We start from the raw sequence: 19,262 nt of genomic DNA, 5'->3' as shown, positions 1-19,262 counted from the left end.
ACTTTATATGGCAGAACAAGAAACCCAAGGCCTCCATTTCCCAATGCATTATTGGAATAGATGCTGTTACAAGATTTTGTACTTTACATTTACCTCTTGTTGCAGGTTAGCTATTTTCCCATGAGGAAGTCTTTCTCCTCTAACAGAGCAGTGTTGCAATCCAGTATCACCTGAACACGAGCATCAAAAAGAGCATCTTGAGTGTCCACTAACACAGAGCTGTTAATAAGCATGTGAGGCTTCTTCTTCCTTCTAAATAATATTTCTCCTTTTGATTCCTTGCTCTACTCTTCCATGATGAGGGCAACCAGTAGAAGCTAAGTACCAGTTGTAGGGGTAGCAGAGAATTCCAATTTAGGCTAAACATGACCTAAGAAACGCTGTTTAAAAAAAAAAAACCAAAAAAAAAAACCAAACCAAAACAAAACAAAAAAAAAAAAGCACTGCTGAAAAAGCCCTGGAAAAGTCACCAGGGGAGACCTTAGAGAAAAGGTACTTTAAGAATGGAAAAGATGCCTAGTGCACAAGAGGTCCAGTTGACTAAGAGCAGGGACACAAAAGGTGCCTTACAGAGCTGAAAATAAACAAGCAGACGTTTGTCCACAGCCAAAGCACCTCCTTCCCCTCCAGTGAGAGTTGCTCACACCTGTAACTCACCTGCTGAAATGGAGCCACCCACTAAACTCGGATGCTTTCATTTTATGGATCTGTTTTCCCATAATCACCCACAGGTGCACAATTTTCTCTGGGACAAAGGTGGAAGATAACTGGTAAACAGGGAGGTTTATTAACCCTTTCTTGCCAGCCACACTGGTTACCCAATTCTGGTTACAGCCTTCTAACCCCAGAGGCAGCTGCAGCAGCATTGCTGGGACAGCACTGTGTGAACTGCTGGGTCTCCTCAGTGCTCGGAGGTTGTTGGTGGTTGCTGCTGCAAAAGAAGCCCTTCTGCTTCTCCCTTCCAGAAAAAGGTGACTGTCCTCTGTCTAAAGTTCTGCCTTCTTTTATCATTTTTCCTCAATTTTATCTCTCTGCTATCTCAACTCGATCTTACTCATTTATTTTATGTCAAGCTCTGCAGTTTCCAAAACCTACATCAATCTGTACCATTTATCTACCAGCTTTATAAAGCCCTTTAATGTTTGCAAAGCCTTTCTGCCAGGCCACCAAAGGGACTGTGTTCTTGCAGCTGACAGAGCTGCCTTTGCCCCAGCAGCCAGCAATGAGCTCAGCAACACAGTCCCACACAGCTTCCCCTCAACCTCACCATCCCCAAATAAAAGGAGACAGGGGAAAGAACAGGGAATGACACAGGGAAAGAAGAAAACCTAAAATGGCAGAGAAAAAACAGAGAAAGTGAAAAAGAAGGTGGGACAAAATAAATGAATATAGAAAGACACAAAAAAGGTGAAAGAACAGGAAAAGGGGAAACTGAAGGGCAAAAAATGAATGGTGCCCTCTCTCTCAAGGCTAGAGGTTTTCCCCAGTCTCACCTGACTCCTGCACTTGGACCTGTCCTGCACATGCACACTGAAGCTGTCAGATCACAGATGAAGTTTGGACCTTCTTGGTGCTCTGCAGAAGGGTTTATGTAATTTTTATGTAAAGTTTATATAATGTTATACCTGCCACAGCAGATAACTGTGTATTTTATAGACTGTAGAGCATCTGGATAGGTGGGTGAGGCCACCAAAAACCCTGGATTCCAGTTCTGATAAACGAACTCAAGACTGCATTCACTGAAGAGGTTTCACAGACCAAAGCTGAAGCTGGAAAAAAGCTTTTTACAACCGAAAGTAATTTGTAGCTACCTGCTTAAATCACCTGTTTTTGCTAAACCAAGACTACAGGTAGGTGAATGACAGTAGAACTAGTTTGAATGGCTTTGCCTCTCCTGGTCTCACTCCTGTTTGCTGTGGAGTCCTGGATCAGGAAATGCAGCCCAGGACTGGGACCTTGAGAGGAAAAGCCCTGGTCCTGGAGAGCCCCCCTCTGACATGTTAGAGGGGGTCCAGCCAAGAGCAGGAGCAGGTCTGTGTTTCTAAACACACATAGGAGAGGGCCATTCTTTTTGTTCTGGTAATGAGCAGAGTCTCCCATATGCTGTTCTGGTCCTTCATGTGTCTAAATATTCATTTTCCTGGACAGAATTTACTCATTTTTTATACAAATACAGTTGCCCTTGATAGTTCTTTGCAAGAGATTTTTTTTTTTTTTTTTTTTTTTTTTTTTTTTTTTTTTTTTACTGAGTTCTCTGCTTGTTCTGCATCAGGAACTCTGTTCTCTCCCACAGCATTGACCTTCAACCCTGTTTCTGGATCACACCATCAGCATCATCCCATTGCCCCTGCGTCTTTTCTGGTTCTGCACCTGCCTCCTGACCTTCCTTCTAGGTACCAGGTAAAAAGCCTGGCAGTGCTTGACCTCCCACACCATCAGGGCTTACATTTTTCAGCAAGCACAGAATGACATGGAAAGAAGAGGGATCCAAGATCTATGTATTTCAGCCTACTTCTTAGACCTTGATTCCCTGATGAAGACCACCTGCCAGAGGGACATTGACTGAAGTAAGAATTTCTCATCTTTAGAAGCCCATGAAATCTACCTTCCCATGTTTGTATAGCTCTGACCTCTCTGGTCATTTTGGGAGCCTTTCCTGTGTCAGCTTGCCAAAACAGCACTTCTCTTATCAGCAATTCTCATCACTTACACTACCTACAAAACCAGGGTCAAATTGACCCTCAGGCCAATGACCCTGCATCAACCTTTCCACAGACCTTTATAACCCTAAAAGGAGCAGAGACCAGCATCAGCTTGGGTGGTAGATAGTACCTTCAAAGGGTTGGATGGGCCATGCAGAGAGGAAATGTTTTCCCCAGTGATGGATTAAGATCCCAACTCACAAGACTTCCAGCTCCTTGCTCTGATCTCAGCCTGTCAGAAACCTCAATCCTTGAGGCTATCAGTCCATGTGCTGCTGACCCTGTCAGAGACCCCAATCCTTCTTGAAGCCATCAGTCCATGTGCTGCTGACCCTGTCAAGCCACAGCACCACCCTAAGGGGTGGCTCAGCAGCTGTTCATGTTGCCTGGACAGAGACACTGCTGCTTTTGCTAACTGAGGCAATCCAAAGGCAACACAGTAGATCAAGTCCTGTCAATCCATGCAAGAGAGAAACACTTGCTCTTCAAACCTGATCCTGCTGGCTTATGAAACAAAGGTACCCTTTAATAAAATAGGATTAATGAGCTTGAAAGGTACGCAATAAAGCGAAAGAAACAACTCCCCTATTTCACACCCCAAGCCAACCAAATATGGAGATAAGATAAAATCATGCTGTTTACTTACTAATTTAAAAGCTCTGTTCCCCCTGGATGCAGTTCACCTTCAGCCAGTGGCACCAAAAGAAGGCTCTTCTGTGTGGTTCTCTTGCCCCTTATTCCTCAAGAGTTCCCAGAAGCAGGGACTCCAAAAACAAGACTGGTCACACAGAGCTGAGTAGGAGCAAGGCTTCATATATGGGAGTGGTCAGAAGGGGAAGGTGATGTAATGGAGCCCTATCTTTGAGCAGTAAAGGCATGCCACCCTTCCCCCTCCCTGTCCCTGAAGAATTGCTGGCTCACAGGGCAAGATGAGAACAGAGTGGTCCAGCACTTTCCGTGCCGCACTTTCTCACGGTAAAGGGAACAGCAGAGAGGGTGGGGAGCAAGCAAAGATCAGAGTTGAATGGAGACAATACTTTGATGTTAGGTAGTCCCAGGAGTGAAACTGTACTGGCAGGGTTGTTCCTTTTCTTCATGCATCAGACAGTTCTCTGCCAAGTGGATGGTTTCCCCTGGCATAAGTCCTGACAGGGAGGACACTCTGCATTAGAGCAGTGGTGACCTCATAGCCATCCTGACAGAGAAAATCCCATTCCTGCACTTTTCCAAATTGGCAGATGCTGGAGCACTGCCCAGCTCCATGGCCATAGGGGCTGAGAGCTTTGTAGAGGAGAAGAAATGTGCATCCCATAAATGGTGGTGTCTTGGACACTGACCTGGGAAGCTCTTGAGAGGCACATCCTGCCCTTCTCCATCAGAGGAAATCTTGAACCCTGTGAATGGAGAGGAAATCTCTCAAGTACGTACCACTGCTGTCCAAAGGGAAAATAATTCATCTCTGACTTCCTTCATTTCAGTTTTGTTGATCGTTCACTGAAGGACTTGTTTGACCATGAAAAGCACATCAGCCCTTAGGACAAGGTTTGCCCAATTCAAAGGTTATAAACAATCAGTTGGGTACGTCTGTGATTGCTGTATGAAGGGAGAGTCCAGGTCTATCAAAAGGTTTCTGTGTGCTCTCAGATGAGGCAACTGGAAAAGGCAGGAGCCAATCCAGGCTTTCACAAAGTGGAATTCACAGAGCTGCTGTCCTCTACCAGGAACTGCACCAAGATCCACAGGATCATGCAGCAACAGCCAAACACACACCACTAGCTCCAAGAACCAAAACCTCATACTGACAGGAACCTCCATGGGTAATTCTCAGATTTGGGTGGGGAAGGGAGATGTGGGAATGACTCTTGCAAGAAGGGATGTTTGTGCAATGCATAGTGAACTGAACTGGAGAACAACAGTGCCTTTACCCCTTCACAGGATATTTTTTTAGCCAGAGACATCCCCTGTCTACACAACACTGTGCCATCTCAAGGAGCTATTCCTGTGCCCTGGAAGGAGCATTCCTGTGCACATCACAGCCTGAGTCTCTCTTACCCTGAGGAATGGGTCTGCTTTGACAGTGCCAAGGGACTTGAAAGCAGATACACAACTGAGAATCCCTTTTAACTGCCAGCAATGCTGCCCGAGAGATTTTTCAGATCCAGGACAAACTAGGTCTCTCTTACCGATGTAAGATTTGCTCTACTATATTTGCACTCTCCTGCAAATTACAGGAGAGTGTTCTGTTCTGTTGTTTGGGGGGAGACCTGGCTTTGGAGCTATTGGGAATGAAACAGAAACAATTAACATTGAGTTGTTCTGTTATCCTTATCCAAACAAAAATATGCACCCAACAGGTATTTCTCAGTACAATCTGAACTACACCAGACCCTGTCCATCCCAAGGAAAGCTCCTCACTTGCTCAAGGTGCAGCATGTTTTTTAACAGGATTGTCTGGAGACAACCTAAACACCCTGGATGGGTGACAAAGTCAACTCTAATCAAACTGTAATCACAAAGAGGAAGAACAGATAAAATAGGTTCCTTCCCCTATTTCTCCACTGATACTCATGATAAGAGACAGAGACATGGGAGACTGGGTAAAGCTGCCTACCAAATATGAACCTCCAGTACTTGCTGCACCTACAGGAAGATCTCCAAACTCCATAAACTGTCCAGACTGCCGAATTCTTATCATCATCACAAAAAAATTCACTACTTAACATAATTTTAAAGCTACTATCAGGGCCAGGGATCCACATGATAAAAGCATTCATATCCCTACTTCAGAGACAGGACAACAGAGACAATCTTGCTTCAGAGCTGGTCAGTGTCTGGGCTGGAATAAGAAATCTTTCCCCAGATTCCTTAACCATGTTCCTAGACATCACCTTTCTTCCCTATCTCATGCCTGATATATGCAGTAAATCCAGAGGCAGCTGGAAGTGGCAAGTGCAGAGGCTGACACTGATCTACTGCACTGTGCCTAGAGCTCCATGGGATGTTGTGTTCAGTGTTCCTCACTCCTCCACTGTAAACAGAGAATTAATAAAACGTGAAGGTAGCACCCTCCAACTGCTTGTGAAAAAAGACAGCAGATTAGATAGCAGCAGAGGAGCTGGGGGGAAGTTCAAAGTGTTTGCCACTTAATGGAAAACTTGCAGATAATTACAGAAAGTTGTTGTGTAACTAATCACTGTTAAAGTCTAACCTAAGCAAGAGGGCCCTAAAACCAGAAGAACACAGACTTTCCCAACAAGACCCAAGGTCCACTTTCCATTCTGTTTAAGAATCAGTAGGACTTGGAGATGTGAGGCTCAGAAATTATTCTGGATATGAATGAACACTGACCCACAGAGATCTGCATGTGCAGCCCACTCAAACTTTGCCTTTTAAGAGCTGTGCTTCTCAGGAAGCCTCACAGCTTCTTATTCATTTCTCAGCAGTTTCTGCTAAAGGATCAGCTCTACTGCTCTTGGCCCAACAAATGAAACCTCCAGCATAAAATGCTGCACATCCTGGTAAGCCAGAATCTATCCTGGGTTACCTTGAACAAGATTTCAATGGGACCACATGGCAGGGTCAGGGTAGCAGCCTCTCAGAGAGGGATGGGCCACAGCAGCAGTGCAGACATCCCCAAATCTTGTCGACCTGCTTACGCAGCCCTTGGGGTGCCTTCTGCCAGCACTGCATGGCCACTCAGCTCACAGAGTTGTGGGAATCAACCCAGCCAAGAGCCACTGATGGCTGTGAGATGCTGTGAGGGAAGAAATCCCACTGAGTCCCTGAGAAGGCTGTGGATAAAGCTCTAATTTGCACTGAGTGGGCAGAGGCTACATACATTCTGGCTACACTGCTGCTTCAGGGGCAAATCTGTCTCGGGGATGAACACCTAGAAGCAAGAATTTCATGGACCTTTACACTGGGACCCCTTTCCCTGCTGTGGGCAGGTGAGGAGGGTGCTCAGCAGCCATACAAATAGTTCATATTGCACTACACAGGAAAGGTACACACCATGCAAGACAGCTCATGCTCTAAATGAGAATCTGGATGTACAACTCTTCTATTCCAGTGGTTCTCATACTCTCTGGGTTTGCTCCCCAGAACAACCTCAGGAAATAAATGAATTTTTCTTTCTAAAGCAGTCACTTGCTGCAGATCCACTACTGCCCTAGTGCTTCAAGCTCATATTTAGTCCAGCTAGGGCTTGGCCAGCACAGTTCATGTCTGTGTGGCCATTTGCAACCCATCAGTTTTGACCTTAGGAGAGAAACACACAGCACAGGGTCAGTCTTGGTGCACACCATGATCCACAGCCCATGTGTGGGATGGGCACCTGTGTACAATGGGACAGGGTCCTCTCAGCCCACCACGGCAAAGCAGCTGAGCGTGTTCAGCTGCCACCAGCCCAAGGCTGTACACTGAAACCTCTAGGTGACTGTGCTGACCAGAAGGGCAGTCACAAAGTTCCTACAAAAGAAGACTCCAGGGACAGGAGCCTGTCTTGACTGGCCTCTGCATCTGAATGCAGAAATCTGGCAGGTCTGGTGTTTGCAGCGTCTCCTCCTCTGGGCAGAGCATAACACAGGACTGAGGAAAGACTGGGTGCTCAAACACCAGCTCTGTCCTGAGAGATGCCTCATGCTGCCAGGAGAACAGGACTCGCACCTCAAGTACAGAGCAGAGAAAAGAGTCCCTGTCTGGTTCATCTCCTGCCTCTCCCAGGCTCTTTCAAGGCTTGTTTGCTCAGATGCTGCAAAGGGCACCAGAGGTGGCTATTTGCTTACTAGAGATCAGAATCACAAACCTCTGCCTCAAAGCACTTGGAACCTATTCTGGAAAGTGTCAGGGGGCCAGCTGGGCTGGAGGCAGAGACTGTACCAGCACAGCTCTGGGAACACACACTTGACTTTGGGAGGAGCACACAAGATGCAGGGGTGGACACACAGACCTGCACAGGAGCTCGTCCCAGCAGTTCTCCCCTGCCCTCCCACACACAGGGGCTGCTCAGCCTTTACATCACAGCCTCTCCAGGCTGGGATGGAGCAGAGGCTGGTGCCTTCCCATCTGCTGAGCCCACACCTGCTCCCATTTCCACTCCCACTGGGAACCGCAGATGCCTTTGCCACGTTTCTGATCTCTGGGGAAGGCTTGGTTTGTTTGTCCAGCGTGTCAGGGCTGCAATCAGCTGGCAGAGTGGGCCAGCCACACCTGCATGGCACAGCACAAAGCTGCTTAAACCCCCCCTCTATCGACCTGAGCCCCTCGACCCCCCGACCTTCCCAGGGAGAACTGGCAATGCATGGGATAGCACGGGCAATGCCCTCGCAAAGATCGGGGTGTCTCCCACAGGTCGAGAGGAGGGGTACTACAAACACAGACACCTCCGAAATTTTGAGAGCCACAGCAACCAGTGCCATCAGGAACAAATGGACTTTTGCACAGGGGGGTAGAGTGGTCTTCTATGGGAAAGACTCTCACCTTTCCTTGCAGATAGAAGGAAAAGGGCTTCCCACAGGCTGGAGCAATGTTCCCATTCTTCCTCCTCCCCACATCACACAACAGCTCTGGCCCTCTGATGCTCTGCATGCTGTGGGTATGACCATTTTCTGGCAGCTTCTGTGTCTCTGTCTCCCACCTTGTCCCATCACAGTTGCCCCATAGCATTGAGGAAGAGGAACAATTTGCAGTGAGGTCAGCCTGATGTGTCATGAGGGTCTGTGGGAAACAGACCTTGGGGTTTAACAGGGCAGCTCCCCTGTGAGAGCTCCCACAGCCAGAAATGAACCTTGAACTCCAGCAGGACAGGGCAGAACTGTGCAGAGACAGAAGACTAGATAAAAGAGATTACTCTTTTATAGATATGGATTTTTTTAAGAGAGCAGGAAGGAGCAGGAAAGAGAGGCAGAGTCCAGAGCATGGTCTGACTGTTCAGATCTGATGCTACCAGAAATGCTGGCTTCTCTTGAAAAGACTTCCTGACTCCCCCCCATGCCACCCTGGCTGCCTTGCTGGCCTCTGCCACTGAGATCCCACCAGCCTTGAGCTAATTTGGGCTCATGGGTGAGAACACAGAAACACAATAGTGACAGGAATGAAAAGCAATGGGGAGGAGGACACCCAGGGGACTTCTTCTTATCAAAAAACAACAGTATATCAAAGGGGATGTGTGGAGAGAGGGAAGAGCCTTCTGTAAAATCCGCAACTGAGCCAAATCCTGCAGTTTTTCCGTGCTGCAGTTTTTGTATTTTCTTGGGAACCCCATGATGAAGACTGCCCCAAAGGGGGACCCCTGTGCCAGGCCAGGCCGTGTGCCAGACATGCTGCACACCGAGCAGTCACACACCCACAGCACAGTCACTGTTTGCCTTCTGCATGTGCTTTTTGATTACAGCTTTTATTTGCAAAGCATTTCTTACAGAAAAGACAAATTGCATTACTCTCAGCTTATTAAAATCACACTCAGATTTTCTCAACAGCTAATTACACCAGGCAGCAGTGTCAGTGTAATTATAGCTGGGATGGACGTTTGGGGATACAGCTGTCACACAATCCCTTCCTATGCCAGGCTCAGCTGAGCCCTGCCCAGACACTGCCCCCCTGTGACACCCAGCACAGCCCTGTCATGCCACAAGAGAAGATGATGCAGGTAAGGCCAAGCACCTCCTCAGCACAGGAGAGGGGCCCCCCCTGTACCAAACATCTCCAGTTACAGCTGGGTATCCACCCTGGCTCTGCTGCATGGGCTGGAGGAAGGGATACATGTGGTCTTGGGGTTACACCACTGAGGTGTGGGGAGTGAAAGGGGGTTTTCTCCTCTTCCTGGTCCTAAATGATTGCAATAAAAACACACTGCCTGTCCAAGCTTCCATTTGGTTTCGTGCAAAACAGAGATTTTGGGCTTCCCTGTTAATTAAGCAGCTCTGGGAACAAACCACAGAATTTGGGCTCTTGCTGGCACCCAAACATTTTAAAACCTAATTGTGGCACATGACAGACCTGGGAGTGGATTACACAGGAGAAGGTGTGAAGCCCTAGAAATTGAGTTCCAAAGCCTGTGAGGAGCTGGGTGCCTGCTGGAGAACCAAATGTGCCTCTGCAACACTTGGTCTTGGCAGAAGGGCCACCACAGGTGTGCAAACAGCTGTGTGGACAGCACAGAAAGCACCTGCCCCAAGCTCAGGCACCTCAGAAACAGCTCTCAGGGCACAAGACCAGGTAAGCTTTGGGCAAGTGGGGACTTAACCCCAGCACTGGCTTCCTGCTGACAATGGGGTGCTGTGGAGAATATCACCTCCAGGAAGATGCAGTGCTAATTAGGTAAAGCAGATAAAAACTGTGCCTCTTTCAAGATGAGTTTCCTTCCCACTGAAATCCTCACAGTTTCAGTGCTCAGCAGGATGCAACCACATCCTTAAATGATTTCCTGGAGCCTAGTTTCAAAGATCAGTCCCTTCAAAAGCAAGAATATGCCAAGATCAATAGCAGACCCAGGAGAGCTTTAAGCATGCCAGCTCCAAAACCACCAAGCTTTCACTACAGCCAGTTACCTATCAGATGCTCAGGGGCACTGCTACCTTTTCATATTTGAAAAGGCTATCAAGACTCCCTAAGCAACCAGCCTTACTTAAGTACCAAGGGGAAAAAAAATCAGTAGGAAATTTTACATTTCAGAAACACAATGTGTCTGTGCAATATATCCTGGAGAGGCAAACCCACAGATTGAGTTCACAAGAGAAGAGGAGCGGAGTTCACAGACACTGGATGTGATCCCAAGAACAAGGACATATTCATCTGTTCTTTTAATAGTTTTATTCTTAACTCCCTAAAGTCACTAACACGATGTCCCAGGACGAAGCTATCAGGTGATCATTTTTAATCCAATACCAATTATAAGAGAAGAATGAATGATTAAAACTGCATGTGGAAAAAGCTGAGGGGGGTGTCCTATGGATGCCAGAGGCAACATGTTCATTATATTTACTTGTGGCTCAGTAATGAAATAGTAAAGATAACATATGGAGCTAGCAAAAGACATAAGGAAAATTTCAGCTGTGGAAAACTTGAAAACATCTGTGAAATAGGGCAAATAATATCTGATTAAATTCAATACAGAGAAATATGTAATACTTGGCTGTGATAAACCAATATGAAGGATAGATATATATTGATGGGTTTGAGTTAGAAGTTCCCTACACCACCATTAAATCTCTTACGAGGATTTGGTGAAAAAAATGCAGCAAGAAGGAAGCAAGAATTTGTTAGCCCCTGATTCACTGGCTCTTACTTAAAGCTTATAAATGAAACTGGGTCTGTAAGGAGGAAAAGTATTCCTTTGAAAAGGATAAAGAGGACAGGGGCAGAGTTAAGAATCAAAGCTGGTAAATCAAGCTACAGCTATGGAAACTTTTGAAAAAAATTAATAACTTAGTACAAGGAACTTAACTAAGAAATGACATAACAAAGATTATGCCCTACACACTGAAACATAGTGTTTTCAGTCTAGGGTGTTCACTCAAGTACAGCTAACTGCCGCTCCCTTGGAAAAGCACTGAAATCTGTCCAAATAGGAGAATTCCAGGCAGAGGTCATTATTTCCTACCCTTAAAACACGTGTGCAGCATTAGACCATGCTACAGGAACACAATGCCTGAAAAGCAGGGGCAAGATTCCCAAGAGCTTCAAGCCTTCCTCTCCCTACCTGGAGCCTCTGGCAGCGAGGTATCGCCCAGCCTCATCCCCCTTGCAGCCTCCGAGCAGAGTCACTCCCTCCATCCGTCCCACGGACACACCTGCGCGCTGCGATCCTACCTGGAGCTAAGTGGGATTTTCCATGCGGCCGGTGCGGCATCTCAGGGGTCCTCCCAGCACATCCCTGCCTGGCCCAGGGCTTGGCGACTGGCCCGGGGAGAGGAGAGCCTCTTCTCCAGAGCAGCCGGGCTGTTCCCCTGTGGGTGAGAGGCTGGGTCAGTCCCAGTTCTTGTGCTGGGCACTAGATGGCACAGACGGGAGCGGCCCGAGGGGAGCCCGGGCTGGGCGGGCAGCACCGGGGCTGCCGCTTGCCCAAGGGGGGCTGCTGTCGTGGGGAACGCGCTGCCAGCAGCAGCGTCATCCCACGGGGCTATCCCCTCCGTGGGGCGCCCCAGGGGATGCCACTGCCCTGCTGCACCCCCTCACGTCCCGTCCTGTCCAGCCACAGCAGCGCCTGTGCTGCAGGGAAGCTTGGGTAGCCCGGCGAGGGCTGTGGCATCCGTGCCCCTGCCTCCTGGACACGACCTGCTACTCCTCACCAAGCTCAGGCTCGCTGAATACACCTGGTTCACAGAGCAGCCCTATACGTGGCTCAAACTGCATCAAAAAGAGACAGAAATCCTCTCTGGGAGAGCTGTCCTGCGTCACTGCGAGGCTGCACCTTGGTCATCAGCCTCCAGGACGATAAATAGTACCTGGCCCCCGGAGTGTGGAGAGAGACAGCGAGGGCCAGGTACTCCATCTGTGGTCTCTCTGGGTTAAGGCCAGTTCTGGCGAGCAGCACCCCAGCACCTTTCCTTTGCCCTGTGGGATCACGGTGCAAAGGAGGGAAGCACTTAGTCACTGCTCCTCAAGCATTTGTCACAAGGTAGCTCCTCTAAATCAGCTCGCTCTTCCTCCTGCTTTTCTTCCTTTCCAGCACTGCTGCCTGCAATCCCTGAGGCAGGGCCTGCACCCCAGTGTCCTCCCAACCTCATCTTCCTCAATTTCTTTAAGGTGTGGATGGAATTCCATACCAATGAACTGTGTGGACCGACGCGATGAGGCAAACATGGGCTAAGCCACACAAACTGCTGTGGTAAGCACAGAAAAAGCCAAAGCGCTTTCTGTGGTGACAAAAAAAAAAAAAAAAAGCATGGGAAGGTGGAAGTTTGTGTGTTGGCCTCTGCTGTTCTGACATTAGAAATTCAATTTGCTTCAAAGGTTAACACAGCTAATGGCTCTGCTGAGGATCACAGGCTCTGACAGCCTGCCTGGAACGGCTCCGTGCGTGGCAGGGCACGGGGGACAGCATGTGCGGGGTGGCACTGAGGAGAGCAGCAAGCTCTGTACACAGGGCACAAGTGGCACACATGGGTGTTATCCAAACCAAACCTGAGCCTGGCAAAGCCCAAAAGAGCTTTTGTGTTGAACAGCTCAGTGATGCCAAGTATTAATGACAAAGACAAGTTTCCAAGGAAAATCCTGTTTGCTTTTCCAGCAGCACTACCCTTTTCTGTCTGTCTGCTCATGGCACTGCCCTGCAGACTGCAGTGGGGCTAGGGATCACCTAGGTCAAACCCCACACAGGGAATCCCTCAGGGTGTTGTAGATGAGGGACAAAACATAATTCAGATGCCTGCACTGTAAAATCCAAATCATCCATGGTGTAAACAGGGCAGTAGGTCAGTTTGGCTCAGTGGCTCTTATCTTTTAAAGGCTGGAGTGGGTGACACTGGTGACCTGGACAAAAACTGGAGAGAGACTCATGCTAGATCCTGGCGACTGCTCCAGTCCAGTGTCCAGAGGCTGAGAAGTACAGAACAGCCAGAGAAGTCCCTTCCACACTGACAGACTTGGAGACCTGCTTCTGATCAGCCATCTAAATCTAAATGCTGGGTCACTGGTGTGTAACAACCTGGCTCTGAAAGGTTCCTGGGCAGAGAAGGAAATGCTCAAAAAAGGCTTTTATGCTTCAATTCCTGCTACAAGTTCTGCTTTTTGTACTCTTCATTTAGGGTTTATTAGACCAGAGATCTCCTTTTATCTTTGGATATAAATGGAGAAAAAATAGTCAAACCAAAAAGAAATAATAAGAGTTGGTCTCTTTTCCAGGCCTCCCCATGGGAGAGGTCTTTGGAGAACAGGGAAGTCTTAGTCAGGGAGGCCATCCTCCTCAGCAGAAGGACACCTAATGTGTCATGTGCTGGCTGGACTCGCTTCCTTCTGCCAGAGCCAGTGATGGAGAGCATTGAGCTTCCCCTCCAGCCTCCCCTTAAACCAGCCAGCAGCACTTCCATGCACTGTGTCTGCTCAGGTCAGACTCCACAGCCTGGCCTCCAGTGCCTGCTCCAGATACTCCCCCGAGGGCCTGTGGCTGCTCTCAGCAGTTTAGAACTGCTTGCTAAGATGCTTAGAACCAGTATAATCTGTGCACTTAGTGGTTTCAAATTCCAAAAGAAGCTTAGCAGCACCAGGTGCTGCCTTCAGCCTCTCCTGCTTGGGCTTAAGATGGTTTAATTCTTTTATGAAAATATAATTCCAGCCCATAACTTTCAACCGGGGAGCTTCTAAGCCAGGTTTTCTAAAAGTTCTTCAGAAATATTTTTATGAGATGCAAACACACACACACACACAAAAAAAAAAAAAAAAAAAAAAAAAAAAAAAAACCAAAAAAAAAACCAAAACAAAACAAAAGGTATTCCAGAAGGACATAAGATCATAAGAAGATTTCTGCTTCTTAAAAGCTGGAAATGCGAGAGCCCCATGGCAAGGTACATTTCAAGTCATTGCAAGGTTTTCCTCCAATGTTTCTCCTGTCTTAGATCAGCTTCTTAAATGGTCTAATGCATGGTAATGCCTGGGGAGGTCCCAGGGCCTTCCCCTACCTTTTCCCATTGGCTTTGTGAAAGCATCTGCAGGCAAGAGCCACCTCTGTGCTCCAAACAAAGGCAGGTGGCTGAACAGAAAAGTAGCCCCTTGGGACCACAGGCTGCCCCTGGAAGTGTCACTTGCCAGCATTTGCTTCACTAACTGCATTGCTCTGCTATTTTTTTAACTCTACTGCTCCCCTTTGCAGGCAGATCAAAAGCACAAGGTGTTACAAAGGGGACCTTGTGCTGCTGCCTTGAAAGACCTCCTGCTGCCCCCAGTGACTCTCCCCTTCCTTCCTCTGGAGGGCTTCCCCAAGGTCTTGTGTGTCTGCCAAGGCAAAGTAGAGGGCTGTGAAGGACAGAAAAGGTGTCTGGAAAACACACACAGGGCCAGGTGGCAGTGGAGAGGTGCAAAAGGTGGAAGGAAAGAGAGGGGAAGTGTGATCCTGGGGCAGAATGTGAGAAAAGCCAGAGCTTCCCACCACCTCCCACACCACAATTCAGGTGTGTGACTCCCTTCCTGACTGGGACAGGAGAATCTGGCCAGCCCCACTGCTCCCAGAGCAGTGAGGAACATCTCTGGTGGTGCTTTCAGAGCTGCCTGCCCTGCCTTTCTGCCAGGGACTACAGCCACTGCAGCAGTTCACTGCGAGGTTGTGAGTCCAAACCTTACAGTATCTTCACAGCCCACCCTAATTTAATCAAGATAAAATTAATCCAAATTCAATGGGTGCAGTGTGCTCCCAGAATGGAGGTAACAGAAATCCCCCACACATCTCAGTTCCCTAACTGACTCAGCATGAAAGCAGCAGAAGCTCAGAATTCCCCTGTGCTAAGAAGTCAAGGTCCTGCCATGTGTCACTGGAGCAGACTGGTGACCTTCCCTGTGCTCACAGCAGTGTTGTCCAATTTCACTGTGACCACAAGACCACAGGTAGTTAATATTCGCTATGCAGGCAATATACAGCCCAGAAAATCTGCTTTTATGGGCACTTAGAGAACTTGATTAATTTGTCCTATAATGAGCAGGCCAGTATCCATAATTACATAGCAGAACTCTGACCTTTTGAAAACCCATGGCTGCCTCAGACCCAGAACACCACCAAGGTCCTCCTGGGCTGCAAAGAGCACGTCAGCTACAAGGAGAAGAAGGTTTAAGACTTAATGAATGTTACATGAACTATTGCTGCCATTTCTCCATCAAATGCAGAGCCTCAGCAGTGCCTGCCTGCAGGCAGCTGCTTCTACCAGCACTGATGCTGCAGGAAGTCCTGAATTCTACAGCCCAGCTGATGCTGTGTTCATCTTGCATCTCCTCATCTCCATGTACTCCCCAGTCTCAAGGAAGAAATCCCCCTAATGGTTGTCATTAAGAGGATTTCTTCCCCAAAACTGCACTGTCACGGACAGATGCACCTTCTCCAGGTCTGCTGCTTTGTTCAGTCAAGAGCTTACAGGTATTTGGGATATGGAGCTCCCACATGAATAGCTCATGGCCAATATCTCAAGTGCATTTGCCCCTAGATAGAATGGAATTAAATCTGGAGCCCGCAGTGGCTCTTTGCACATATCTCTCCAGAGCTGCAGCTCCCTTCCCAGCAGGAGGCTTGGCTTTGAGGGATCTGCAACAAGCTCCGAGCCACAGGAAATAACAACTTGGGAGCTCAGACAAGCTGGTTTGCAGGCAAACAAAAGCTGAAGCCGTGAAAGTGTGAGGCAGTCAATGCAGTGCCTGGCAGCACAGCCTCACCTCCGCCTTAATCCTCTTTCCCTTCTTAAGCACTAAATTAATCAATTACACTTCCAACAGGCAAAATCAGTCAGAAATGTAACCTTCATCATACACAAGGCAAACATAATTAGGATTGTCATTCGAAAGCAGCTTGACCAGCATACCAATGAGAGCAGCCCCGTGAGCGGGCAGGGCCATTGGAATTGCGGTCACACCGCGGGCTGTGCCCGGGACATCCAGCTCTGCAGGGAGTGCTGGGCACTGAGCACTGCACAAACAGGCCAGGAGAACATCAGGCACTGCACACTCCAGACAGCCCCTTTGGCCATGCCAGGGAGGAAGCCAGAGCCTTCCCCATCCATCAATGGGAGCCCAAACCCCCAGCCCAGCGCTGCACAGAGCACGGACCCTTGCAGGGATGGACAACAGGGAACACTGGGAACCCTGACCATGACTGCCAGTGTGAATTCATAGATGGGGTGAGCAGTGCTTATCCCCTCCCCAGCCTACTAATGGGAAACTGAGTCGGGGGGGGGGGGGGGGGGGGGGCAATTTATAGCAAGAGCAAGGCAGGAGTGTTCAGTGACAGCATCAGCTCAAGGCTCAAGTGCAAACAAAAAAAATCCAAGTGAGCCAGAGCCAAATCACAAACCCAGTGTGCTCCCAGGTAGCCCCAGGGTGCAGCTGCAGCCCCATGGCTGCTGGCCCAGGGTAGTAGGGGCTACAGCAGAGCTAGAGAGGAGGCAGGGACTCAGGTAAGGATGACCTAAGGCCTGAAATGGTTTCTGTACAAATCCAACACTCTTCAAGCTGGGAAACAGAAACCTGAGAGGGGACACAGCAGAGGTTTATCTGAGAGTGACTTAGAGAAAATGAATGAGGAATGACTGCCTGCTGCTTCTTCCAATATTTAAGCTACAAAAGCATCAAATGAAAACCGTGATTGACAGATTCAGAACAAAGTAAATATTTCTTCACACAGCTGAACACTGCCATAAGTTGCTGTGGATACCCAAAATCTTCTCAGGCTCAAAAAATGGTTTAGGAAAAACTTGAAAAGACTATTAAATGCAGAGATCTACATCTCAGGAAATTCTTGAACTATGGATGGCTGATGGTAAGGAGAGTACTAAGCAACACACTGACCCTACATCCTCCTTGCTGGACATCTTCTATTAACCACTGGTAATTGAGGATCCCAGGGAAAAGATACCTGTGGTCTGATCAAGTACAGTTGTTGTTCTGTCCTGGCACTGATCTGAGCTTTTCTTACTTGCCTGAAAGACTAGGAACTGGGAACATTCCCTTTCCTGGGCACTTGGGTGACAACAGGGAGATGTGTTTATAGCACAGAACTTGAGTGAATAGTGAAAGGATCTCTGCTTTCCATTTCTCTCATTTCTCATGTTAGGAGCAATTTTTTTGGTAAAGTCATGCTGCACCCAGCTAGGTGCAGTTGGCAGCACCATGTACCCTGCATTCAGTTTAGAAACAAGATAACATCCTTCTGAGAGGTGCTAAAATATCCACGGGGATGGGATCTCCAAGTCTCAAACCTACAGCTTGTGGTCCCTGTGAGAAACCCCACAGTTCCCACTCCATTGTACCAAACAAGCTCACGGGCTGATCTTTATGGAAAGTTTATGGGTGCCCCTGACACTGCAGAAGAGATGAAAGAAAGGTGGGGACACTCTTGTAGATTGGTATCTCCCAGGTCTTGCATGCTCACCCACTGGCTCACTCTCTCCTAGGGTTGCATTAGAGGATGCAGATCTAACAGAAGAGTCCACTCTTTCCCAGAAAACTCCTGCCTCCTCCCCTTGCTGATCATCTCAGCTATAGAAGTACATCCACTTGCTCTCATGTGCCCTTTGAAAGCACACACAGATAGGGCAGGATTATCTCTCAGTCTTCAGAGAGCTCTTGGCCAGGCATTCTCCTTCAGTGAAGCCAAGTGGAGCACTGGTGTGTTTTTCATTAGCTCCTATTATCCACGCTATTGTAGTGTTCCCAGTGCTAAAGCACAGCCGGGAGACAGCTGAACTGCCCCTGCAATTGCTCGTTTTTTAGAGGATTTGCTCTGTGGCAGGATATTTCCAAGTCACATGCAGAGGAGGGGTATGCTGGTAACAGTGCCACCCTCCGAGCCACTTGTGTGCCCTGGTTCTCCCACTGCCTTAGAACAGTCCACCTGGTTTCATCCCCACTGGGAGTAAACTGCAGACTGTGTTTCCTTCTGACTCTCAGAGATAAGGTGTGAGACAATTGAGCCATACAAAACCATCCTGCTGCTGAATGATCCTTCGGTTCCAAATCCACTATGTCTGCTGCTCCTTTCAGTGGCACTTGGAGCAGAGCAGGCAGGAACACAGGTCTGTGGCAGGGGCACAGGAAAAGGCCATCGTGCACCCCTCCTTTGACACCTTTACTCACTGCTCCAACACTTTCTGTCCTTCCCTTTGCTCCCAGTGACCGTTCTGCAGCTGTAACACTGCACTCCATATGAATAATTTTCTCTTGACCCAGCCTCTCTCAAAGCTCTCTGACCAGATTCAGAAGTCCTTACTCAGCATCTACTCCCTCCAAATGGGATTATCTTCAGTCAGTCTCAGCCATATCTCAGGATCTGTTGATGCTAACTTCCCTCATGCAGGTGCTTAGAGCAGGGAGGGGATGGTAGGGCAGATGGACAGTCAGGGCTTTTGTCTGATCAAGCACTGAGTAGAATTCTAAGAAGGGCCTTCAGAATCTGGCCTACCATGGTGAGAGATCTGCCCAAACACTGTGACAAAATGAATGCAATAGCCAGGCTGCTTTAGAGTCCAGCCCCTTTTTGTCTTTGTCTCTTCAAGACAGGGGTCACCAGCAGAGAATTTGAAAGATCATGATGCAAAGCATCCACATCTCCATCCCCGTTCATGGCTCAGAGGAAGGTTGAGAAGGAAAATGGTTATTGCTGGCCCTGTACCACAGAGAGCCACGGCCATCCCCGTTTCCAACAGCCACAACATTCTTCCAGAGATGCAGTGGAGGATGCTTGTCTACAAATGCACAAGGCAGTGGGAGCCCCAGGTTGCTCCTGTAGCTGTGTGCCCTCACATTACAGTTACCAGACACCGCTGCTCTGTGTGCAGGACTCACAGTCTGCCATGGGCACCTGGGCTCACTATGGTGAACAGAAGTGAGCTTATGACTCCAATTCCAAAAAGTAGGTCAGGCTGAGGCACT

This window comes from Cinclus cinclus, chromosome 17 (genome assembly GCF_963662255.1).
Source record: "Cinclus cinclus chromosome 17, bCinCin1.1, whole genome shotgun sequence".
NCBI lineage: Eukaryota > Metazoa > Chordata > Aves > Passeriformes > Cinclidae > Cinclus > Cinclus cinclus.
The sequence above is the reverse complement of the archived record's forward strand: the minus strand, read 5'-3'. Positions refer to the sequence as shown.